Source organism: Pseudophryne corroboree, chromosome 2, assembly GCF_028390025.1.
Source record: "Pseudophryne corroboree isolate aPseCor3 chromosome 2, aPseCor3.hap2, whole genome shotgun sequence".
NCBI classification, from domain to species: domain Eukaryota; kingdom Metazoa; phylum Chordata; class Amphibia; order Anura; family Myobatrachidae; genus Pseudophryne; species Pseudophryne corroboree.
The window spans coordinates 50,140,522-50,166,171 of NC_086445.1; the positions used below are offsets into that span (position 1 = coordinate 50,140,522).

The window sequence follows — 25,650 nt, forward strand, 5'->3', positions numbered from 1 at the left end:
CATTGTGCAGGGGGGGGGGGGACCTTTGCCGCTGGGGTTCCAGAGCAAGTCCCGATAGCTTTTCCTAAATATAACGATTTTAGGAAACATCAGACTTGCTCAGGGGTGAGATATATAAAAAGACTATTGACATTGCAGCGGCTCGTTCCTCTCCTACAACTGGATAGGAAGCCCCCACTCACAACTGAACATGTCCCAAAGAGCCTGATTCAGAGATGTACACAACTGCCGTCTCAGCTGTGAATGTGTACGCGGCAGCTGTGCGAAAATATTCAAATGTTGCAGCAGCCGGGATTTGTATTGGTAGGCCCACCGGCGCTCGCGACCACCAGACGCACATTGGTCAAACACGGTAAACACCAACCTTCCAGTTGCCCTACGGTCACACAACATGGCCGCCGGTAGTAGGTGCCAGAGCCATTGTAAACTATTATCACTATCCCTCATTTGCAAACACCCCATAAAGGCAGCACTGCGCAATATTAGCAAATATCAGCAAAAACCAGACAAACACTATAATAGAAGGTATAGCCAGCCAATAGACACTTGTTACTTGTATCGATAGCTGCTCTCAGGGGGCCAGGCTATATATATATAGCTATATATATATATATATATACATATATATATATATATATACATATATATATACATATATATAAACAATGGGCAGAGTGTGCATGGGGAATATACACTGGTCATACCTAGTAATAATAATCAGCATAGTAATAAGGTGACAGGCAGCAACATAATGATAAAAACTACAAGTCCCGTGATGCTGTGCGGCTGAGCACCTCCCCTCCCCCTCCCTCCCCTGTACTGGAGGCAGCAGCTGGAGCAGCAGGGCAGGCAGAGTTATACTGTGTCTGCAAACAGGGAGCAGCACCCTGCATCCTGCACCGACAGGGACAGGTAGGTGCCACAGTGCTATGTGCCAGCTCTGGGAGCCTGGGGGGAATTATTACATTATTTATAGCTGCATGCACATGGAAACCAACATCTGGTTCATGCATTTACTAGTAGGAGCTGTAGAATACACCTATATATACGATATATATATCGCTGCAGTCTGTGCAATGGGATCTCACCCCTCTGTGTGCTAACCTGCATGGGTACAGGGTATTCCAGGGTCCGTCCCTGCAGCTGGGGGGTGCAACCTATATCACCCAGTGATTGCTGGGCTGGACCTCGTCCCTGCACATGGTTCCTGTCTGCAATTACTGCTGCTGGGTTATTTCTGCTGCATTCCTCAGTGTGTGTTACTCTATATACACAGGAGTCAGGACGTAGTTTTTATATATTGGATTTCATTGTAACTAAAAAGATTCCAATAAGTTAGAGTAGCTGCATTCTTGTGGCTTGGCTCCATATTACTGGGTCTGTAGAAATATAAATGTGCATTTTTAATGATAATGGTTTATGTAGAGGCATACATTGATGATTACTCTGAGGTGAATGTGCATTTATCATGGTGTGACTTGAGGATTTAGAAGGCAATGGTTTAGATCACAGGCATTCTGGGACTTGTAGTTGCACAACAGCCGTACACCTCTTACATCTCTGGGTGTGCTGATAGTCCCATAGTATATGTGGGCCACTGTTATTCATCAATGCTCAGTAACCTCTGTTCAGCTGCTCATGTATTTTCTATAGAACATTCTTATTATTATTATTATTATCTTTTTTATTGCGCTATCATATAACACAGCTTTGCGCATTTATCTGAATCTGATCACAAATTTGTCATTTATGCCCAATTGATGAGACCTATACGGTATAATATAGGGGGCTGATTTACTGTATCGACAAGTTTTATCATATGCAATTAGTTTTCTCTGACGTCCTAGTGGATGCTGGGAACTCCGTAAGGACCATGGGGAATAGCGGCTCCGCAGGAGACAGGGCACATCTAAAGAAAGCTTTAGGACTAGCTGGTGTGCACTGGCTCCTCCCCCTATGACCCTCCTCCAAGCCTCAGTTAGATTTCTGTGCCCGACGAGAAGGGTGCACACTAGGGGCTCTCCTGAGCTCTTTGTGAAAGTTTTAGTTTAGGTTTATTATTTTCAGTGAGACCTGCTGGCAACAGGCTCACTGCATCGAGGGACTAAGGGGAGAAGAAGCGAACTCACCTGCGTGCAGAGTGGATTGGGCTTCTTAGGCTACTGGACATTAGCTCCAGAGGGACGATCACAGGTTCAGCCTGGATGGGTCACCGGAGCCGCGCCGCCGGCCCCCTTACAGAGCCAGAAGAGCGAAGAGGTCCGGAAAAATCGGCGGCAGAAGACTTTCCTGTCTTCAGATAAAGGTAGGCGCACAGCACCGCAGCTGTGCGCCATTGCTCTCAGCACACTTCACACTCCGGTCACTGAGGGTGCAGGGCGCTGGGGGGGCAGCGCCCTGAGACGCAATAAATCGATAGAAAACCTTTTATGGCTAAAATAAATGCATCACATATAACTCCTGGGCTATATGGATGCATTTAACCCCTGCCAAAACATACAAGAAAACGGATGATAAGGACGCCGAGAAAGGGGCGGAGCCTATCTCCTCAGCACACTGGCGCCATTTTCCCTCACAGCTCAGTTGGAGGGAAGCTCCCTGGCTCTCCCCTGCAGTCACTACACTACAGAAAGGGGTTAAAAAAGAGAGGGGGGCACAAATTAGGCGCAGTATAAACAATACAGCAGCTATAAAGGGAAAAACACTTATATAAGGTTATCCCTGTATATATATAGCGCTCTGGTGTGTGCTGGCAAACTCTCCCTCTGTCTCCCCAAAGGGCTAGTGGGGTCCTGTCCTCTATCAGAGCATTCCCTGTGTGTGTGCTGTGTGTCGGTACGTTTGTGTCGACATGTATGAGGAGAAAAATGATGAGGAGACGGAGTAGAGTGTCTGTAATAGTGTTGTCACCCCCTGGGGGGTCGACACCTGAGTGGATGTACTGTGGAAATTGCGTGACAGTGTCAGCTTTGTATAAAAGACAGTGGTTGACATGAGACAGCCGGCTACTCAGCTTGTGCATGTCCAGACGTCTCATATAGGGGCTCTAAAGCGCCCGTTACCTCAGATACAGACGCCGACACGGATACTGACTCCTGTGTCGACGGTGAAGAGACAACCGTGATTTCCAAATAGGGCCACACATTGCATGATTGAGGCAATAAAAAAAAAAAAAGTTTACACTTTTCTGATAAGAATACCACCAAAAAAAAAAGGGGTATTATGTTGGGAGGAAAAACTTCCTGTAGTTTTCCTGAATCTGAGAAATAAAATGCGTGGGTTTCCCCCCAATAACAATTGATAATTTCTAAAAAGTTATTGGCAGTATACCTTTTCCCGCCAGAGGTTAGGGTGCGTTGGGAAACACCCCCTAGGGGGGATAAGGCGCTCACACGCTTGTAAGAACATGGGCTCTACCCTCTCTTGAGATGGCCGCCCTTAAGGATCCTGCTGATAGAAAGCAGGAGGGTATCATAAAATGTATTTACACACATACTGGTGTTATACTGCGACCAGCAATCGCCTCAGCCTGGATGTGCAGTGCTGGGTTGGCGTGGTCGGATTCCCTGACTGGAAATATGATATCCTAGATAAGGACAGTATATTATTGCCTATAGAGCAATTAAAAGATGCATTTCTATATATGCATGATGCACAGCGGAATATTTGCCGACTGGCATCAAGTATAAGTGCGTTGTCCAATTATACCAGTAAAGTGGTCAGGTGATGCGGATTCCAAACGGCATTTGGAAGTATTGCCTTAAAAGAGGGGATGTACCCCAGGTCGCCTCTCAAAATAAGACGCCGTATTATCAGGCGCAGGCCTGGTTGGCAAGCGGACAAAAGGGTTCCTCTTTTCTGCTCGTGACAGAGGGAGAGGAAAATGGCTGCAGAGATCAGCCAGTTCCAAGGAACAGAAACCCTTTTCCGCCTATGCCAAGCCCTCAGTATGACGCTAGGGCTTTACAAGTTCAGGCACGGTGGGGTCCCGTTCTCAATGAATTTCAGTGCGCAGTGGGCTAACTCGCAAGTAGACCCCTGGTTCCTTCAGGTAATATTTCAGGGGTACAAATTGGAATTCGAGACGTATCCCCCTCGCCGTTTCCAAAGGTCTGTTTTACCGACGTCTCCCGCTGACAGGGAGGCAGTTTTGGAAACCATTCACAAGCTGTATTCCCAGCAGGTGATAATCAAGGTACCCCTCCTGCAACAGGGAACGGGGTATTATTCCACACTATTGTGGTACCGAAGCCAGACGGCTCGGTGAGACCGATTTTAAAATCTAAAATCTTTGAACACTTGCATACAGAGGTTCAAATTCAAAATTGAGTCACTCAGAGCAGTGATTGCAAACCTGGAAGAAGGGGACTACATGATGTCTCGGGACATCAAGGATGCTTACCTTCATGTCAAAATTACCCTTCTCACCAAGGGTATTTCAGGTTATGGTACAGAACTGTCACTATCAGTTCGGACGCTGCCGTAGGGATGGTCCACGGCACCCCGGGTCTTTACTGAAGTAATGACCATAATGATGATATTCCTTCGAAGGAAGGGAATTTTAGTTATCCGTTACTTGGACGATTCCCTGATAAGGGTAAGATCCAGGGAACAGTTGGAGATCGGTGTAGCACTATATCAGGTAGTGTTGCGGCAGCACGATTGGATTCTCAATATTCCAAAATCGCAGCTGGTTCCGACGACTTGTCTTCTGTTCCTAGGGATGATCCTGGACACAGTCCAGAAAGAAGGTGTTTCTCCCGGAGGAGAAAGCCAGGGAGTTATCCGACAGGAACCTCCTAAAACCGAACCAAGTCTCAGTGCATCAATGCACAAGGATTCTGGGTAAAAATGGTGGCTTCCTACGAAGCAATCCCATTCGGCAGATTCCACGCAAGACTTTCCAGTGGAACCTACTGGACAAATGGTCCGGGTCGCATCTTCAGATGCTTCAGCGGATAACCCTGTCACCGGGGACAAGGGTATCCCTCCTGTGGTGGTTGCAGAGTGCTCATCTTCTAGAGGGCCGCAGATTCGGGACTGGGTCCTGGTGGCCAGGGATGCCAGCCTGCGAGGCTGGGGAGCAGTCACACAGGGAAGGAATTTCCAGGGCTTATGGTCAAGCCTGGAGACATCTCTTCATATAAACATTCTGGAACTAAGTGCCATTTACAATGCCCTAAGTCAAGCGAAACCCCTGCTTCAGGGTCAGGCGGTATTGATCCAATCGGACAACATCACGTCAGTCGCCCACGTAAACAGACAGGGCGGCACGGGAAGCAGGGGGGCAATGGCAGAAGCTGCAAGGATTCTTCGCTGGGCGGAAAATCATGTGATAGCACTGTCAGCAGTGTTCATTCCGGGAGTGGACAACTGGGAAGCAGACTTCCTCAGCAGACACGACCTTCACCCGGGAGAGTGGGGACTTCACCCAGAAGTCTTCCACCTGATTGTAAACCGTTGGGAAAAACCAAAGGTGGACATAATGGCGTCCCGTCTAAACAAAAAACTAGACAGATATTGCGCCAGGTCAGGGGACCCTCAGGCAATAGCGGTGGACGCTCTGGTAACACCGTGGGTGTACCAGTCAGTGTATGTGTTCCCTCCTCTGCCTCTCATACCAAAAGTACTGAGAATCATAAGAAGGAGAGGAGTAAGAACTATACTCGTGGTTCCGGATTGGCCAAGAAGGACTTGGTATCCGGAACTTCAAGAGATGCTCACGGACGAACCGTGGCCTCTACCTCTAAGAAAGGACCTGCTCCAGCAGGGGCCTTGTCTGTTCCAAGACTTACCGCGGCTGCGTTTGACGGCTTGGCGGTTGAACGCCGGATCCTGAAGGAAAAAGGCATTCCAGATGAAGTCATCCCTACCCTGGTCAAGGCCAGGAAGGACGTAACCGCAAAACATTATCACCGCATTTGGCGAAAATATGTTGCGTGGTGGGAGGCCAAGAAGGCCCCTACAGAGGAATTTCAACTGGGTCGTTTCCTCCATTTCCTGCAAACAGGACTGTCTATGGGCCTAAAATTAGGGTCCATTAAGGTTCAAATTTCGGCCCTGTCGATTTTCTTCCAAAAGGAACTGGCTTCAGTGCCTGAAGTTCAGACATTTGTAAAAGGGGTACTGCATATACAGCCTCCTTTTGTGTCTCCAGTGGCACCTTGGGATCTCAATGTTGTGTTGAGTTTCCTAAAGTCACATTGGTTTGAACCACTCACCACTGTGGACTTAAAATATCTCACATGGAAGGTGACGATGCTGTTAGCCCTGGCTTCAGCCAGGCGTGTGTCAGAATTGGCGGCTTTATCATATAAAAGCCCTTATTTAATATTTCATTCTGACAGGGCAGAATTGAGGACTTGTCCTCAATTTCTACCTAAGGTGGTTTCTGCATTTCACATGAAGCAACCTATTGTGGTACCTGCGGCTACTAAGGACTTGGAGGATTCCAAGTTGCTTGACGTGGTCAGGGCCCTGAAAATATATGTTTCCAGGACGGCTGGAGTCAGAAAATCTGACTCGCTGTTTATCCTGTATGCACCCAACAAACTGGGTGCTCCTGCTTCTAAGCAGACTCCACAAGGAAGGTGGGCTCATCTTGGGCAGCTGCCCGAGGGGTCTCGGCTTTACAACTTTGCCGAGCAGTTACTTGGTCAGGAGCAAATACGTTTGTAAAATTCTACAAATTTGATACCCTGGCTGAGGAGGACCTGGAGTTCTCTCATTCGGTGCTGCAGAGTCATCCGCACTCTCCCGCCCGTTTGGGAGCTTTGGTATAATCCCCATGGTCCTTACGGAGTTCCCAGCATCCACTAGGACGTCAGAGAAAATAAGAATTTACTTACCGATAATTCTATTTCTCGTAGTCCGTAGTGGATGCTGGGCGCCCATCCCAAGTGCGGATTGTCTGCAATACTGGTACATAATTATTGTTACCAAAAAATTCGGGTTATTGTTGTAGTGAGCCATCTTTTATAGAGGCTTCTCTATTATCATGCTGTTAACTGGGTTCAGATCACAAGTTGTACAGTGTGATTGGTGTGGCTGGTATGAGTCTTACCCGGGATTCAAAATCCTTCCTTATTGTGTACGCTCGTCCGGGCACAGTATCCTAACTGAGGCTTGGAGGAGGGTCATAGGGGGAGGAGCCAGTGCACACCAGGTGATCCTAAAGCTTTCTTTAGATGTGCCCTGTCTCCTGCGGAGCCGCTATTCCCCATGGTCCTTACGGAGTTCCCAGCATCCACTACGGACTACGAGAAATAGAATTATCGGTAAGTAAATTCTTATTTTAAAACTCGTTGAGTATGAATACTTCTTAATAAATCATCCCCTCAGTCTCTATTGCAGGGGTGGGGAACCTCCGGCCCGCGGGCCGTATAAGGCCCGCAAAGCCGTTTGCTCCGGCTCACCCGCTTCTCTCAGTGAGACACGCCACCGCTCAGTCCGGCGGCAGCGTCTCAGCTGTAAGGACAGGGACTCAGGAGGAGAGCGCGGCTATTGTCGGGTGGCGGCGGCGGTGTGTAGGACTTGAAACCAGCCGTCGGTTCGTGAGCCAATCAGGAGCCGCGGCTGACGGTCCGTGAGCTCTGATTGGCTCTCGAACCGGCGGCTGGTTTCAAGTCCTACACGCCGCCGCCCAACATAGCCGCCCTCTCATCCGTGTCCCGCCGAAAGAAGCAGCAAGCAGCAGTAAGCAGCACTGGGGCGTTTGTATACCTGGCACTGTGGGGACATCTGTATACCTGGCACTGTGGGGGGGCATCTGTATACCTGGCACTGTGGGGGGGCATCTGTATACCTGGCACTGTGGGGGGCATATGTATATCTGGCACTGTGGGGGCATCTGTCTACCTGGCACTGTGAGGGACATTTGTATACCTGGCACTGTAAGGGCATCTGTATACCTGGCACTGTGGGGGCATCTGTATACCTGGCACTGTGGGGGCATCTGTATACCTGGCACTGTGGGGGCATTTGTATACCTGGCACTGGGGGCAATTGTGGATCTGGCACTGCACTATTGGGGGCATATGTGTATCACGTCCCATTTTAACTGGCCACACCCATTTTTTTGGCGCGCGGGGCAGACCTACTGGGGGGCAGGGTAATTTTTTAAGTTGAGCATTTTTGTATGGCCCCCGAAAGATTTTATAAATATCCAAATGGCCCTCGGTAGAAAAAAGGTTCCCCACCCCTGCTCTATTGGATATTATAAGTCACCTGTTGTTTCGGATGAGACCTATACGGTATAATATAGGGGGCTGATTTACTGTATCGACAAGTTTTATCATATGCAATTAGTTATAAAACTCGTTGAGTATGAATACTTCTTAATAAATCATCCCCTCAGTTCCTATTGGATATTATAAGTCACCTGTTCTTTCGGTGGCTCCATATAAAGGTGCAAGTGCTTCTATACAGATCTCTCAGGTAGTTATTTCTCACCGTACGCAAGCTGTCCTGGAATAAAGTGATGACGTGGAAACTGGCTGGTGTTATAACTCTGTAATATGATGTAGACCGCATTGCGTCGTGCGTCAGCATTGTCTTGTCGACCGTTTGATCACCTCAGCATTAAAATGGTGGCTGTGACCCTGATGCAGAGATGCACATTGATGTCGCAGCTGCGATTGTGTACACAGCGACTGTGGGAAAATATGTATCGAGACGCCCAGCGGTGGCTTTGTGAGTCCCAATGGTTATGTGCAAAGACGCATCATCGGCAGCAGATTAGTTAAATATCGAAGTTCCGAGTCGCTTTATTTTCGCTCAGCAAGACTGCAGGGAGTAAGACGTCAGAGACACTGCCGCTGCGTACAGGATCGCAGTGGCAGGTTGATATGCCCCCCGAAAACGGCTGCAACACGCCTGCCTTTTTGACACCACTCCCTGTAACCGTACCCAAATGGTCCCTGACTGCCAATCACTTTGTGAATAAATTGTCTCTGTGACCGTTGTTGCAAGACCGTTACCGCGCATGCTCAGACTTAGATGCCTGCACAGGCTGCTGATGATTGCTCAACTGCGTCAAAAAATCGCATTCTCATCCAGCTCTGAATCAGACTGTATGTCCGGGTTATACAGACTCTTTTAAGTTTTTAGTGAATTAAAGTTTATATTGCGTTTCAGGGTGTCATTGGGTAAGGGGGGGGGAGCAGGTTCCGGTGCTGGCGTGTGTGATTTCACCTAAAGGAAGTTAGATAAACCACAGACCTGTGAATGGACAAGTCTCTTATTCACCCCTTACATTTACTGCCCTCATCTGTCAGGAGTTCAGCAACTTGTAGTCAGGAGCCAGAGATGGGTTACTGTATTGTAAGCAGCCTGCGTGTGGGGAGGGCGTGTGCTGGAGATAAGCTTCCTAATGGGTTATAATTCTGATAACATATGTGTAACATGATGTTTGAGCAGGTTTACAGGGTTGGCTTTGTTTAATCTGCATTTATAATGATGAAAGGTCAACAAAACTGTATGCCCCTGCACTGCGGCAATCACTTTAGTAGTGGCTCTGGCGGTGCACCAGTGTCTTCTGGGCCCGGCGGTCAGCTGATCCTGCGGTAGTGAGTGCCCCCTAACCCTCTCTCAGAGCTCAACCTTCCTCCTAGTGCCTGGACCTAACCCTCCCCGCCTGATGTCTAACCCTGACCATCCCTACTTGGTACCTAACCGGGTTGGGGCTGGGAGACCGGCGCTGGGGATCCCGGTGGCCAGCATACCGACCCCGGGATACCAGCAGCAGAATGACGGCGGGGAAGAGTGCAACAAAGCCCCTTGCAGGCTCGCCATGCAGCAAGCATGAGTGGTAATAGTCCCTGTCAGTCGGCATGCCAACTGTTGGGCTAGGAAGTGGGCGGGATCCCGGTGTCGGCATGTTGACCACCGGGATCCCGAGCGGCAGTCGCATGACTGGATCCCATCTAACCCTACCCTTACCCTCCCCACCTAGTGTCTGTCTAACCCTGACCCTCCCTGTTTGCTGCCTAACCCTCCCCTTCCCCTCCCCTAATACCTAACCTTAACCCACCCCACCTAGTGTCTAACCCTGACCCTCCCTGCTTGCTGCCTAACCCTACACTTCCCCTCCCCTAATGCCTAACCTTAACCCACCCCACCTAGTGTCTAACCCTGACCCTCCCTGCTTGCTGCCTAACCCTACACTTCCCCTCCCCTAATGCCTAACCCACCTAGTGTCTAACCCTGACCCTCCCTGCTTGCTGCCTAACCCTACACTTCCCCTCCCCTAATGCCTAACCTTAACCCACCCCACCTAGTGTCTAACCCTGACCCTCCCTGCTTGCTGCCTAAACCTACACTTCCCCTCCCCTAATGCCTAACCTTAACCCACCCCACCTAGTGTCTAACCCTGACCCTCCCTGCTTGCTGCCTAACCCTACACTTCCCCTCCCCTAATGCCTAACCTTAACCCACCCCACCTAGTGTCTAACCCTGACCCTCCCTGCTTGCTGCCTAACCCTCCCCTTCCCCCTCCCCTAATGCCTAACCTTAACCCTCCCCACCTAGTGTCTAACCCTGACCCTCCCTGCTTGCTGCCTAACCCTCCCCTAGTGCCTAACCTTAACCCTCCCCACCTAGTGTCTAACCCTGACCCTCCCTGCTTGCTGCCTAACCCTCCCCTTCCCCTCCCCTAATGACTAACCTTAACCCTCCCCACCTAGTGTCTAACCCTGACCCTCCCTGCTTGCTGCCTAACCCTCCCCTTCCCCCTCCCCTAATGCCTAACCTTAACCCTCCCCACCTAGTGTCTAACCCTGACCCTCCCTGCTTGCTGCCTAACCCTCCCCTAGTGCCTAACCTTAACCCTCCCCACCTAGTGTCTAACCCTGGCCCTCCCTGCTTGCTGCCTAACCCTCCCCTTCCCCTCCCCTAATGCCTAACCTTAACCCTCCCCACCTAGTGTCTAACCCTGACCCTCCCTGCTTGCTGCCTAACCCTACACTTCCCCTCCCCTAATGCCTAACCTTAACCCACCCCACCTAGTGTCCAACCCTGACCCTCCCTGCTTGCTGCCTAACCCTCCCCTTCCCCTCCCCCTCCCGTAATGACTAACCTTAACCCTCCCCACCTAGTGTCTAACCCTGACCCTCCCTGCTTGCTGCCTAACACTCCACTTCCCCCTCCCCTAATGCCTAACCTTAACCCTCCCCACCTAGTGTCTAACCCTGACCCTCCCTGCTTGCTGCCTAACCCTCCCCTTCCCCTCCCCTAATGCCTAACCTTAACCCTCCCCACCTAGTGTCTAACCCTGACCCTCCCTGCTTGCTGCCTAACCCTCCCCTTCCCCTCCCCTAATGCCTAACCTTAACCCTCCCACCTAGTGTCTAACCCTGACCCTCCCTGCTTGCTGCCTAACCCTACACTTCCCCTCGCCTAATGCCTAACCTTAACCCTCCCCACCTAGTGTCTAACCCTGACCCTCCCTGCTTGCTGCCTAACCCTACACTTCCCCTCCCCTAATGCCTAACCTTAACCCTCCCCACCTAGTGTCTAACCCTGACCCACCCTGCTTGCTGCCTAACCCTCCCCTAATGCCTACCCTTAACCCACCCCACCTAGTGTCTAACCCTGACCCTACCTGCTTGCTGCCTAACCCTACACTTCCCCTCCCCTAATGCCTACCCTTAACCCTCCCCACCTAGTGTCTAACCCTGACCCTCCCTGCTTGCTGCCTAACCCTACACTTCCCCTCCCCTAATGCCTAACCTTAACCCTCCCCACCTAGTGTCTAACCCTGACCCACCCTGCTTGCTGCCTAATTATACCCTTCCCCTCCCCTAATGTCTAACCTTAACCCTCCTCACCTAGTGTCTAACCCTGACCCTCCCTGCTTGCTGCCTAACCCTCCCCTTCCCCTCCCCTAATGCCTAACCTTAATCCTCCCCACCTAGTGTCTAACCCTGACCCTCCCTGCTTGCTGCCTAACCCTCCCCTTCCCCTCCCCTAATGCCTAACCTTAACCCTCCCCACCTAGTGTCTAACTCTGACCCACCCTGCTTGCTGCCTAACCCTCCCCTTCCCCTCCCCTAATGCCTAACCTTAACCCTCCCCACCTAGTGTCTAACCCTGACCCTCCCTGCTTGGTTCCTAACCCTCCCCTTTCCCTCCACTAATGTCTAACCTTAACCCTCCCCACCTAGTGTTTAACACTGACCCTCCCTACCCACTACCTATGTTTAAATGTTGACATTTAAACAATGCCGACATGATTGCTGACAGTTTGAATGCCCACATGATGACTGCATACCGTATTACATAGGTTCGCAGTTGCATGTGTGAAGGCGTTCAGTACGTGTAAAGCAGAATGGACAGGAACTATTCATTTTCTTTGCATTTGAGCAGTAAAGGTACATGATGTGACCCACCAGGGCTGTAATGAGGGGTGTGCAGCCAGGGCACAGGGGACAGCATGGGCGCTACTCGGATAACACCCCACTGCACTGATTTCCCCTGCGAGGTGCCTGGAGAGTCGCTGTGCTGCAAGGAAGGCAACAGGGCATGTCCTCAGGATGCACCTGGCAGCCACCCTCCTGCACAGCTCCCCTGGTGCTTGCTAACATCATCTGTACCCTGTGAAAGGGGGGTGGGCTCGGTGGACATTTATAAGAGCAATTCGGTTATCTACAAGAGCCTTGCACAACAGTCAGGTCTCGCTGTGACACCTGTGTAGGGCAGATGAAGAGAGACATTTAATAGTGGCCACCCTGACATAACGTGGCAGCTGCAGAAGTTTGCCAGCCATGTATATGTTGCTACAGGTGACTGGCGTTTTGGATTGGGCATAGAAACTCATGAAGTGGGACTTGGGTGAGAATTGGGAGTTGGATATTTTACACATTGCTATGTAGATGGTTAATGGGAGAAATGTCCAGATGGTATAAGACAAAATATAGGGTGGCATGAAAAATTCTTATCCAATTAAACGCAGGCAGTCACTGGGATATCGTGCCGCTCACATAGGGGTCTATTTACTTAACCTTAGATGGAGATAAAGGGGTGTATTTACTAAGCCTTGTATGGAGATAAAATGGACGGAGATAAATGGCCAGCCAATCAGCTCCTAACTGTCATGTCACAGACAGGGTTTTAAAAAAATGACAGGAGCCGATTTGGCTGGTAATCTCCGTCCGTTTTATCTACACCCAAGGCTTAGTAACTAGACCCCTAAATGCAGAGAGAAAGCCACAGCCAATCAGCTTCTAACTGTCATTTTTCAAGCCCAGCCTGTGACATGGCAGTTAGGAGCTGATTGGCTGGTACTTTATCTCACTCCAGGGCTTAGTAAATCGAGACCCATCGTCACAATTGCAGGAACTGATTTCTGCTTGGACCTCCATAGGCTGAGAGCAGAACTGTGGCCAGGGATACATCCTGCTAAGCCACATGCAACCATTTAAATCAGCCCTAAGGGTTACATAGTGGGAGGAGCAGGGTCACACAGCAGTGCAGAATATGGATGAGGCCCCTGTCAAACCAATGTGTCAGATCTTCTGTCTGTATCGCTGTGTTCAGTAAGAAGCCGCCACGGTGATTAGGTAATGGTGAATCCCAGCCCGCACTTATAGTGCAGCTATGTACTGTCCATTCCAAGGACTTGCATGATTAATGAAGGAAGCAAAACATGATGTAGGTGCAGCTGTATACCAGCTTCCTTGCTGCCTGGGGTATTGTGTAGTAGTCATGCTTACCGTATACAGCAAGTCAGTCATGTGTTGTTATGTTAATCATGCGTAACCATATTACAGTAATACGGGTCTGGATAGCATGAATGATAAGCCATTGTTTAGTTTACATCCTGGTACCTGGTGTGACTGGAGCTATGAAATAATGCTCTGAATACTGTTTAATGTTACATGTACTAATGCCTATTTCCCTATAGATTGTAAGCTTGCGAGCAGGGCCCTCCTACCTCTATGTCTGTCTGTTTTTGCCCAGTTTTGTTCTATTACTGTTGTTGTAATTGTAAAGCGCAACGGAATATGCTGCGCTATATAAGAAACTGCTAATACATATTTATTTGGCCTCTCATTCCAAGGGCCATTTAACTTGTTTCCCGTGGCATGTTTCCATTTTGTATCATGGCTTCTTGCAGTGACACTCACTAGGATCCCGCTGGATTGTGATCATTGGATCAACCCTATTTAGGTCAACCACTATTGGTCGACATGGTTTTTTTGTGGGGGGGGGGGTTGTGTCGACATAAGTGCACCGTGTCCCCTTGCATGGCTCACTTTTGGCCAAGGTGCCTCGCTCCACCACCGCTGCTCTCAGCACACGTTACTATTCCCAATCGTCCATGTGGATCGTAAAGTATGAAAAAGTTCAGAAAGGGAAAAAGTTTGTGAAAAACTCACATCGACCTAATGCATGTTGACCAATAGTGGTCGACCTAATGACCTTTGACCTGAGGACCATATCCTTATCCCGCCGGTGTATCGGTTACTCATCCAGCAGTCACCCTTCCCCGCAGTGTCATCTCCTCTGTTGCCAGTAGTCGGCGACAGGTTACTGTGAAACGCGCGTGCGTGGTGGCGAGGATTCGGCGAAGCCGGAAAGTCTACACTGGGTTCCCGGTTACTGTCAGTGGCGGCTGTACCACCGATGCAACGTATAGACGGCGCAATTATTTCAGCAAGGCAGCGTGAAGTACAGATGTGCGCTGTTTGTTAAATATCACAAATATGGTGTCCTAACCCTTCTAGCGTCAGAAGCTAGTGCCCAAAGGGTAATGACTCGTTAAATGGAGCCCCAAGTGTTCTATTGTAGGGATCAGTCATCCTTAGGGCTCTATTAAAGAATAAGTCACAAACTCTTTAGCACTCAATTTTGATGGTGCAAGGGGTTATGACCTGTGTTCAGTATTTAGCGAAGCCATCCGGCCAGGTTAAAGTACAATGCACATGGGCAGATGGAGGGCTTAAACCCCTTTCAGACATAGGGATCTATTCATGAAGTAGTGAAAAGTGTGGAGAAGTGAACCACTGGAGAAATTGTCCATAGCAACCAATCGGCTGCTACTTATCATTTTACAGAATGCATGTTATAAATGTTACCTCACTACTGATTGGTTGCCATGAGCAACTTCTCCGCTGGCTCACTTCTTCACTCTTTTCACTGCTTTATGAATAGATCCCATAGCGAGAATCGTGTTTCTGCAGGGGCTCAGCCAAACTACCCAGGTCTTGTGTATGTCTGAAAGGCACCAACCCTGGAACTGGTTCCTGGGTCGGCGCCCCGACTATTGACCAGTGTTTTCTGGGAATGAGGGCTGGAGAAGGAGTGTGTGTGTATGACATGTATGTGGGTGTATGAGTTTGACATGAGAGCAGCCTGGCAGCCCTGGCTTGCAGAATGCCAGGGCAGACCTAGCTAAAGGGGTCGACACAGGAATTTCCCTGGTCTCAGGTGTAGTGTGACGGGGGCAGCCAGCAAAAACCCAGGCTTTTGCTGACTGGAAATTCCCGGGTCATATGTCTGAAAGTGGTATAAGTCAGCGCTGGCCCTTGCTGGACAGGTAAGTGATGTTAAATTCTTGCGGTGTATTCGTCTGTGTTACAGGGATACTAAATAAAATATGCCGCCGGTATTTGAGATCATAGTTAAATGGAGCCCTTAGTGCTAGACTTTATGCTGCATTCACAATTGTGCAGGGAATGGTTTTTAGTGCTCTTCTCCCCATTAGTAGCACGACTTAACACACTTATCTCATGAGCCCAAAGATTTTAATGCTCAAAATATTGATCAAGGGCTCCATCATTTTATTGTGCTGTGGCAAGTGGTTAGGGTGGGGTACTACTGGTGGCAGGGCTGTCTTAACAGGGCATAGCAATACACTGGGGCCCCTACACACCCATTCACAGAAGCCGTGCCATCTCTCCACATGATTCCATACAGTGAATAGCTGTCAGCACTCTGATTGGTGGGTGGATAGCTCCAGCCATCCGCCAATCAGCATGTTGACAGCCATTCACTGTCTGGCTGCAGGCTGGGAGGCCTAATCCCATTTTCTTGGCCACAACAGGCCCTGCCTGTACTGTAGCAATGCTGCCTCCCCCAAAATCCCCCCCCCCCCCCCTTACAAATAATGCACGCCGTTACCAAAGTACCACAAGGGGAAGTAGCAGCTCGGTTAAACCTCATCTTATAACTGGGATGGTGCCTTTAAAGTATATATGTCTTTGCTGAGCTGTGTATGAGCTGAGGGTGGGGAAAGCTTGCAGGGAATTACAGTGCATTATACAGATGTTGTATTTTGCTGTCTCCAGAGACCTTGGTTAAGGATTCTCTTTTCTTCTCTTTGTCTTATTTGGGAGATGCAGCCAAGTAGTTCTCTCCCTCCGGACCATTTGGCTGGTTTGATGCAGAGACTCGGCCCAAAGAGCAAACATTCACATCTTGCAACAAAATGCTAACATGTTTACCCAGCGTCCTGCCGCCCTCTGTGTTCCGTGATACTAATCCGCACATTGTCCCAGTGTTTGGAGAGTTGTGCTCTGTCCTCCCTCTCCATACAGATGACTGTACCCAAACCTGTCAGCGCAGGCAGCCCTGCTGCAGTGTGTGGTGTGGGGACGTTCCGCCACATTTGCAGGAGTGCAGGTTACACACCGAACAAGGGTGCCCAGCCCTTGCTGGTCTGAGGTCCATTTTGGGAGGTTAGAGTCATTTTAAGGGGTCTTACTTAACCTGATTGACGCAATATATTGTGAGAATAGATCTGGAAGTAAATATATATTATACCCCCAGCGTAAAAGCCGCTCAGAGGAGGCAGCTGCTTTTTCTGTCCCTGCTCTCCCCTAAATTAGTAACCTGTCATCAGGGAGAAGTGGTGAAATCTTCCTGATGACGTGTTAACCCCTGAAACGTCAGCATGACATAAAGGATCACTTACGTATTTTCCTACTTACAAGTCTCCTGGGTGCCACCTCTCGTCAGGAGGGACTGTGTCTCCTGGAACGGAGTGGAATAAAGTTATCGTTTAAGAAGACTCCGAGTGCCGCTACTCTCCTTATTTGTGATGCTTGGGTCTACATTTTTGTTTCAAAAACTCTGCTGGAAATGGAAAAACTGACTTAGATTCAAGATGGCCGATTTCAAGATGGCGCCCATGTTCAGTACATACCCTAAAAGATAGCCCACCTCACCCATACCTTACTGGAGCATTCAGCTTTCCCATTTCCTGCACAGTTTTTGACACAAAAGTGTGTACTGTGACTTTTGAATCACTCTACAGTATGTGTGTGTGTGTGTGTGTGTATATATATATATATATATATATATATACATATATATATATATATATATATATATATATATAATGTGTGTATATATATATATATATATATTATGTATATACTGGGTGCTTCATCGCGCCTTACGGGCGCTCTTCACACCGACGCAAGGGGCTACGCCCCCTTAACCCTTGCATGCCTTTCTGGGGTTCAATATTTGTATTATATGGAGTATTACCTGCATTTATTTGTTAGTGGTTAAATATTGCACAATGAAAGGGCGTGTGATGGTGAAGGAGGCGCAGCCCCTTGCGACGGCGTTAACAGCACCTGCAGGGCACGATGTACAGAATGTAGCGGGTGCGGGGGAGACTGCGGATGGGGGAGGGTGTCTGTAGATGCTGCGGGTGGAGGGGGGGTGGAAGCGGGGGGGGGGGGGGGCCGGATGGGGAAGGGTCGGGAGGTGCTGCGGGTGGGGGAGGGGCAGAGGAGTGGGGGCTGCAGATGGGGAGGGGTCAGGAGGCACTGTAGGTGGGGGAGTGGCAGGGATGCCAGGGGTGGGAGAGGGGCAGGTGCGGATGGGTGAAGGGTTCCGTAGGTGCTGTGGGATGGGAAGTGGTGGGGGTGCCAGGGGTGGGGTAGGGGGTCCGGAGGCACCGTGGGTAGGGGAGGGGCAGGTACGGGTGGTGCGACAGATGGGGAAGGGGGTCCGGAGGCGCGGCAGGTGCGGGGGTGCCATGGGTGGGGGAGGGGGGGACTGCAGATGCTGCGGGTGGAGGGGGGCAGGTGTGGGGGGAGACATATGGGGGGTGGATGGTGGAGGGGGTCTGGAGGTGCTGTGGGTGGTGGAGGGGCATAGGAGTGGGAGCCACGGGTGGTGTAGGGGGTCTGGAGGCACAGCGTGTGGGGGAGGGGTGGAGTGCCGCATGTGGTGGAGGGGAAGGTGCAGAGGTCTGGTGCATTGAGGAGGGGTATGGAGGCGCTGCGGGTACTGTACCTGCCAAAAAGGTAGTTGGAGGGCATGCAGTGACGGGGCCAGGACAGGAGTGACGGGGCCAGGACAGGGGTGACGGGGCCAGGACAGGGGTGACGGGGCCAGGACAGGGGTGACGGGGCCAGGACAGGGGTGACGGGGCCAGGACAGGGGCGACGGGGCCAGGACAGAAATGACAGGGACAGGATAGGGGTGACAGGGCCAGGGTAGGGGCGGCAGGACCAGGACAGGGGTGACAGGGCCAGGATAAGGGTGACAGGGCAAGGCCAGGGGTGACAGACAGATGTGTCTTACCGGAGTCACTGCTGCTGGCTGCTGCTGTTCCACTCCAACCTGTTGGGATCTGCTGCTGGTGGAGACTTGGCATGGCTGACTCTCTCAGGCTGGAGTCCTGCTTCCTCTGCCCGTCAGCATCCTCAGTGACACACCGCAGACCTCGCGCAGCTGCCGGGCACTGTGGTAAGGGGAGACTGGGAGTGACTGGTTAGCCCCCAGGAGACGCTACGACTGGAGGGAGGAGGGGGTCATAGCATGCACGCGGCGCGGACCTCGGGGCTGCTGGGCACTGTGGTAAGGGGAGACTGGGAGTGACTGGTTAGACCCCAGGAGATGCTGCGACTGGAGGGAGGAGGGGGTCTTGCATGCATGCATGCATGCATGCGGCGCGGACCTCGCGGCTGCTGGGCACTGTGGTAAGGGGAGACTGGGAGTGACTGGTTAGCTCCCAGGAGACGCTGCGGCTGGAGGAAGGAGGGGGTCGGAGCCTGCAAGCAGCTCGGACTTCTGCAGCGCTACCCGCTGGCTAAAGTGTGTGAAGGAGCTGGGCGCACCTCACTGCGGGCGGCAGCGCTGCAGCTAGCGGTGGGGTTGCCGGGGCTGGGGATAACAGAGGCAGTACGGACACTGCACAGCGGCAGGTGCCCCACAAAACTGCAGCTAAGAAGCGTGGAGTGTGCCAGAAAGTGACGCTCCTCCGCGCCAGAGAGACCCTGCTGAGTATGCTGATATGGGGGGTCAAGCACACAGTGAGCCGGTGCCCGTCTGTCTGTACGGCATACCCCCTCACACCCCCCCATACCTCCCAACTGCCCCCCCCCCCCCCCTTAATCCGGCTGTGCTGCCGGATTAAGAGGGGGGCAGGGGGTACGTACCGTGGGCCCCACAGTTTTAGGGCCCCCCCCCGGCTGGATTAGCTCTGTCCCAGCTCAGAAGCTCCCCCGTCCTGCCAGCAACAGCGGCAGCATTGAGCTACAGTCAGCACACGCTGCTGCGTGTTGGCAGGTCTGTGGTGTTGCAGGGAGGCAGCAGTCTCCCTGCTTTCTTCTGCCTGTGTGGGTGTGTATGGGGGAGCGACCACACCCTCTGGATTTACCCCTAGCTGAGGGGCCAAAATCCCATAAAAAAAAAAATCCCAGAATTTGCATAAGGGGGCGTGGCCACGTGGCACGATCAGGTCACGCCCCCAACCCCACAGCAGGCACAGCAATGAGATAGGGCTCCCCTGTCTCAAGTGCCCTGGGCCCCCCCGGACTCATAATCCGCCCCAGGGGGCATGCCAGCAGCTCACAGAGCGCTGGGCATGCTCCCTCACTGACGAAAATGGGGGCCCTCCCGTGAAGTTATGCCCCCTTTTCGCCACGCGTGTGTCCCTCCTTCTGCCTGAAGAAAGCTGGGAGGTATGCACCCCTGTCTGCCTGAAGAAAGCTGGGAGGTATGCACCCCTGTCTGCCTGAAGAAAGCTGGGAGATATGCACCCCTGTCTGCCTGAAGAAAGCTGGGAGGTATGCACCCCTGTCTGCCTGAAGAAAGCTGGGAGGTATGCACCCCTGTCTGCCTGAAGAAAGCTGGGAGGTATGCACCCCTGTCTGCCTGAAGAAAGCTGGGAGATATGCACCCCTGCCTGTGCCATGCCCATACTATCTGCTTCTGCAGATCTGTGACTCATTTGACTATCTCCGCCCAGTGTTGTGACTCCGCCCAGCATTAGCAAATGAGTCACAAAGTCACAGATCTGGGCTATTATATAGGAGATACTTGATACATCCTGCCCATAGTTTTGAAAGTCATAAAAAAAAACGCTTGTTAAAAGCTTGGAGAACGCCTTGTAGCTGTCCTTGCTGTAAACATAGTTACTGTTCTCCCTCCTTGCTCTATAGTGGTTTCTGTAGAACTCCATTATATTGCCCCGAGCAGTAGATTACATTACACATTAGCTGGTATAACTGTGCAGGCAGCAGGAAATGTGATGCAGAACAGAAGGCGTTGTATACAAGCCCATTAATTTGTATTGTCGCCCAGTGTAGGCCAGAAGAGTAACTCGCTCCCTACTGTATATAGCATTATTAGCAGCCGCCTTACTGCTCGGGTTCTGTGACTTGTATGCCATTGCCTTTGTATGGTCAGGGAACTGGAGGGGGGGAGGTTCAGGGGAAATTTAAGGAAAAATTACTTCACAGAAAGGGTAGTGGATAAGTGGAATAGCCTCCCATCAGAGGTGGTAGAGGCTAAAGGCCCATATAGACGGGCTGATGCAGGAGAGATGTGTGCTGAGCGTGCGGGGGCGCTCACTTCACCCGATTGGGGATACTCACGAAGCGATATTCTAAGCAAAGGCCCACATAGACGGGCCGATGTGGGGAGAGATGTGTGCTGAGCGTGCGGGGGGAGACCGGGGGGGGGGGCGCTCACTTCACCCAGCGGGTGAAGTGAGTGACCAGCTAGATTGGCCAATCTAGCAGCAGCGATAGCGATGCGCAGCCCCGCGCATCGCTATCGCTGTAAGGGCTACACACGGAGCGATCAGGCTTATATTCTGAGCAATCTAGTCTTAGAATATCGCTCTGTGAGTACCCCCCTTAAGACTGTGTAGAGCAATTTAAACATCCATGGGATAGACATATGAATATAGTGTTCACTCTAGGAATTTTTTAGGGCAGGGTGCTGAGCATTGAAGAGGGCACTTTTTTATTTTGAAGGCCACATTTTTGATGTGACGCTTTGCGCACAAAGCATAGCGCATATGTTTATAGTTTTTGTACATACATTTTACCCTTAGTAAATCATATACCCATGCATACATGTAAGACACCTAACATCTGTACTGAGAAACATACTGTATATGTCCAGTCTTCTATGTGTTCTAAAACAGAAAAGTTAAACAATGGGTTAAAATATATAGGAAAAAAATAAGTCTGTTCTACTAGGGAAATACTGTAAGCAGTACATGCTCACTGCTTACCCTGTTCTTTCCCTCTTTATCAGAGTGCTGTGTCATGTACAGTGCCTCCTCTGCCATCCAGTTCGCTAAAGGATAGAAATTGTGTTCCAATTACAGAGGTGGGTAAGGAGTAGACGACAACATTGTAACCTGCACTCTGACTGTTGCATTCTGTATACAAGGGGGCGATTTATGGTCCTGCAGGGTGCACTGAAAAAGGGCAGGGTGCTTTTTCACATTTCAAAAATAGGCAGGGTGCAGCACCCTGCTGAAACAGCCTAGAAGGAACACTATGAATATACTTACAAAGAATAAAGGTTCAAAAAGGGTTGAGATTGCCTAAAGGATAAAAAAAAAAGGGTCAGACTAGAATGGGCCAAGTGGTTCTTATCTGCCGTCAAATTCTATGTTTCCCTACTGACCCCTGCCTTCATCATTTACATACATTGGGAGGATGTGTTATTTACATTATTATCATTAGTCACCAGCAGTGAAGTGTCAGCTTCCTGTCACAGGAACTATTTACTAAACCTTCAGCAACACAGCTATAAAGTGAAAGTAGGTCAGCGATCTGTGTACTTACACACAGTGCGACACTGTTACCAGGGGCAATCGCAGCAGGAAGTGTCTCATGAGGGTCACAAGGGTGAGGCGGGGCCTTCTCATACCCTATTTATGGGCCCTAGTTATCGGTATTGTCCAAGAAGAGAATTTCTGTCGCTGCAATAGACCAATACCTCCCCCCCAAACCCCCTCCCCCGCCCAGAAAAAAAAGCCATATCTAGGGCAGCTGACCAGAGCTGAGCTCCCTGGCGATACTGGCTGGCCTCTCTACTCTGGCAATGACTGGTTGCAGGGTCGGACGGGCCCACAGGGGTACCAGGCAAACCACCGGTGGGCACCACCGCCTGGGGGCCCTCCTCTAGTGATCAGGTTCCAGACTGTGCACATGAATTATACATTATACATACGTTACCTTATACTGCACAGGACTATGGTGTATTCTGTACAGTGCGTTCCCAATATTTATCTGGTACATTATCATGCACGCACTAGCAGTATTTATATATTTGTCAAGGGGCCCAGCCCATGCACTCACTAATGGTTAGGCAATCCAATGTAGCAGCTGACCACACCCCCTCTGGAGACTGACCACACCCCTAAACATGGGCCCCTACCACTGCATTCCCCGGTGGGCCCTTCATGCCCCAGTCCGACACTGCCGGTTACACATGTGTAGGGAGGCCAATCCCGGGATCGGGATTGGCGGGATCCCAGGATTTAGGCCCAAAAACGGCCGGGATTCAATCCCGGGATTGGAAGCTCCAATCCCGGGGATTGAGGGATCAGCGTTGAGCGTCCTCAGGACGCTCACACTGCCCGGCTCCCTCCTGCTGTCTCCCCCTACGCAGCGTGACCTGTGACTGTGAGGTCACGCTGCGCTTTCAGCAGCCGCCGAGCCGGAAAGTACGGCGGTCTTCACCCGCCGCCTCCTTCCGGCTCACCCTGCACTCACCCGCCGGCTCCGCTGCACTCACACGCCGGCTCCTCCTCACCCGCTACCTGGCTGTGCAGGTTTGTACGGGTGATACCCGGGATTGAAAAAATGGGCCGGGATTGGCTTCCCTACACATGTGCACCGGACATAGGGGGAGATTTATCAAAGCTTGGTGAGAGATAATGAATAAATAATATACAAAGGGCGCTAAGTTTGTTGTACTGTCAATTACAATAATTAATTGCAGCTCACACAAGGAGGATCTGGATGTCCTCCTAAATAAAGGAACACAGTACCTAAACAATAAAATTATACGTGTGAGCGCATATGTATTAAAAAATGTGGTTAATTAGGCTGCTGGTTTGGTAAATAAAAAATGTTTTTATTAATATAAAACAGACTAAATAAACATTTACAGAATAAAAACCATCACAATGGAAATCGCAGAATGGATTTATGCATATATCCCCGCTAGGCCAATTGGACTTTGTATGATTAGTATTAAGCATGCATGCCTATAGAGTTAGCTGGTTAGTTAGAACAAGTCATGGTCCTTAAATACAGTCTTGATCGTTTGTAACTGTTTGGTCCCTCCAGGGGATTTTTAATGGTGGTGTTAGTATTTAGTTGATTAGACAAGAACCAGAAGTTGTCCCTTAATACATATTAATGGCACAGTTCATTTGAATGAAACGGCTTTCCTCCGATGATGTTATATAATGCCAGTTTATACTGGTTAGAAGTGTGATGCTGATAGATTTTATAATCAGTTAGTCCCCCGTCGTGACACTCATATGAGAGATAATGGGGCAGATGTATTAACCTGGAGAAGGCATAAGGAAGTGATAAACCAGTGATATGTACAAGGTGATAAAGGCACCAGCCAATCAGCTCCAATATGTAAATTAACAGTTAGGATCTGATTGGCTGGTGCCTTTATCACCTTGCACATATCACTGGTTTATCACTTCCTTATGCCTTCTCCAGGTTAATACATCTGCCCGTCCTAACCAGTCAGCTTCTAACTGTCGTTTTGCAGGCTGTGCTTGAAAAATGGTGGTTATAAGCAGATTTGTTATCTCTCTTCAAGGTTTTCTCCCCTTTAGTCTATTAAAATAAAATAAAAATTCTCTTGATTTATTTTTATCTAACAAAATAAAAATGTATTTATTTTAGTAATAAATAAAGCGTTTGTTTTCCTTTACACCCCCCGCCCTCCCCCTTCCCTGCTATCGCCATCCTGAAATGTTTGTAGCTATCGGAGGACAGCTTTTTAGTCTTTGCAATGGCTCTTGATAAATAGACCCTGCAGGCCTGCACTAGTCACATGCTGCGTCCTGTCCTAGATTGACGTTTTGCGGCCAGACATTGTGTATGGGAGGATAGGAATCACACGCACCAGTAGACTTTATAGAAAGGGAAAGTATCACAGACCACCCTGGGTAATGGGTCATTTCCCTCCATCTGCAGGAGGCAGAGAGTAACTTTAAGGCGTAATTTAAATTTACTGTGATGTTGGGACACAATAGGGGATATGTACCAAGCCGCGGAGAGAGATAAAGTACCAGCCAATCAGCTGCTAACTGCCATGTTACAGGCTGTGTTTGGAAAATGACAGGAGCTGATTGGCTGGTACTTTCTCTCTTTTTCCACTTTATCTCTCTCCAAGGCTCAGTACATCTGCCCCATGTGAGGCTGCGCACAGCAGTGATTCCTGCGGTATCACAACCTCACTCATTTTGCTGCGCACACAGGTGAAATGAGTGCTGGTGCGGTCGGGAAGTGCCGCTGATACAAGTGTTCCGGTGGCACATCGCCATGAGACTAATTCTTACAGAGGCACGTTGCTGTTTTGCCTGTGTGAGTGAATGCAGTATACTGTATTTAACATTACAATTTTTGTTTATGGTTTATTTTATTACAGCTTAGTGTAAAAATACATAAGGTGAGATTTATCAAAGCTTGGAGGGAGAGCAAGTACCAACCAGTCAGCTGTCATTTTTTAAACACAGTCTGTAAAATGACAGGAGCTTATTGGTTGGTACTTTCTCTCTTCAAGGTTTGATACATCTCCCCCATAGTCTGGTTGGAGATGATAACGCTGTTTTATTGATTTTTGAATTAATGAAGGTAATTTACTAACATTTTTGGCAGTCAATAGAAACCAGTAATGGCTTCCATTAGTCTAAGTTACACTGAACTGCTTGCGGGTGGAGAGAGGAGGAAGGGGAGGGAGGGGGGGAAGCAGGCTCTGTTGGTTGCTGCTTATTAGCGCAGTGTCCTAAATCTCTCTACCGTGTGCGTGCAGTGTCACTGCGGCCCTGATTCAGGGCTGGATGCACTGCCGATGTCATACTTAGCAGATGTGTATTGCGGACATGCGTCCTGATTGCGTCTGGTCAGAGAAGCCGATCCTATTTTCAGGCACACGCTGAGAGAGGTGCGCTCCTCACCGGTGACGGAGGTGTCTTATGGCATGCATAGTCCATATTATGGGCATGTTATGGTAGTGTCGCTGAAAGTGTTTGCGTACCCAGACTCTCACATAGAGGCCGTATTGGGCTGGTGTAAGTTTCGATGGAGTGTCTACAGACGCTGAAGGGTCTCAGTCCTTGCACTTGGACGCACGGAGGGGGCGACCGTCAAAAGACACTGCTGCGGCCACCTCTGAATTGGGCCCTGTGTCTCT

At 50.1% G+C, this 25,650-nt stretch overlaps 1 protein-coding gene across 1 annotated transcript in view; it reads left to right on the top strand.

Annotated features, from left to right (window-relative positions):
* Positions 1-805: 805 nt before the first annotated feature.
* The window catches only part of CAPN5 (calpain 5), a 173,239-nt gene continuing 148,394 nt past the window's right edge, over positions 806-25,650 (top strand). The window contains exon 1 of the mRNA XM_063951269.1: positions 806-912. The gene's annotated coding sequence lies outside the window, so the exon portion shown is untranslated. The remainder of the gene's footprint in view (positions 913-25,650) is intronic.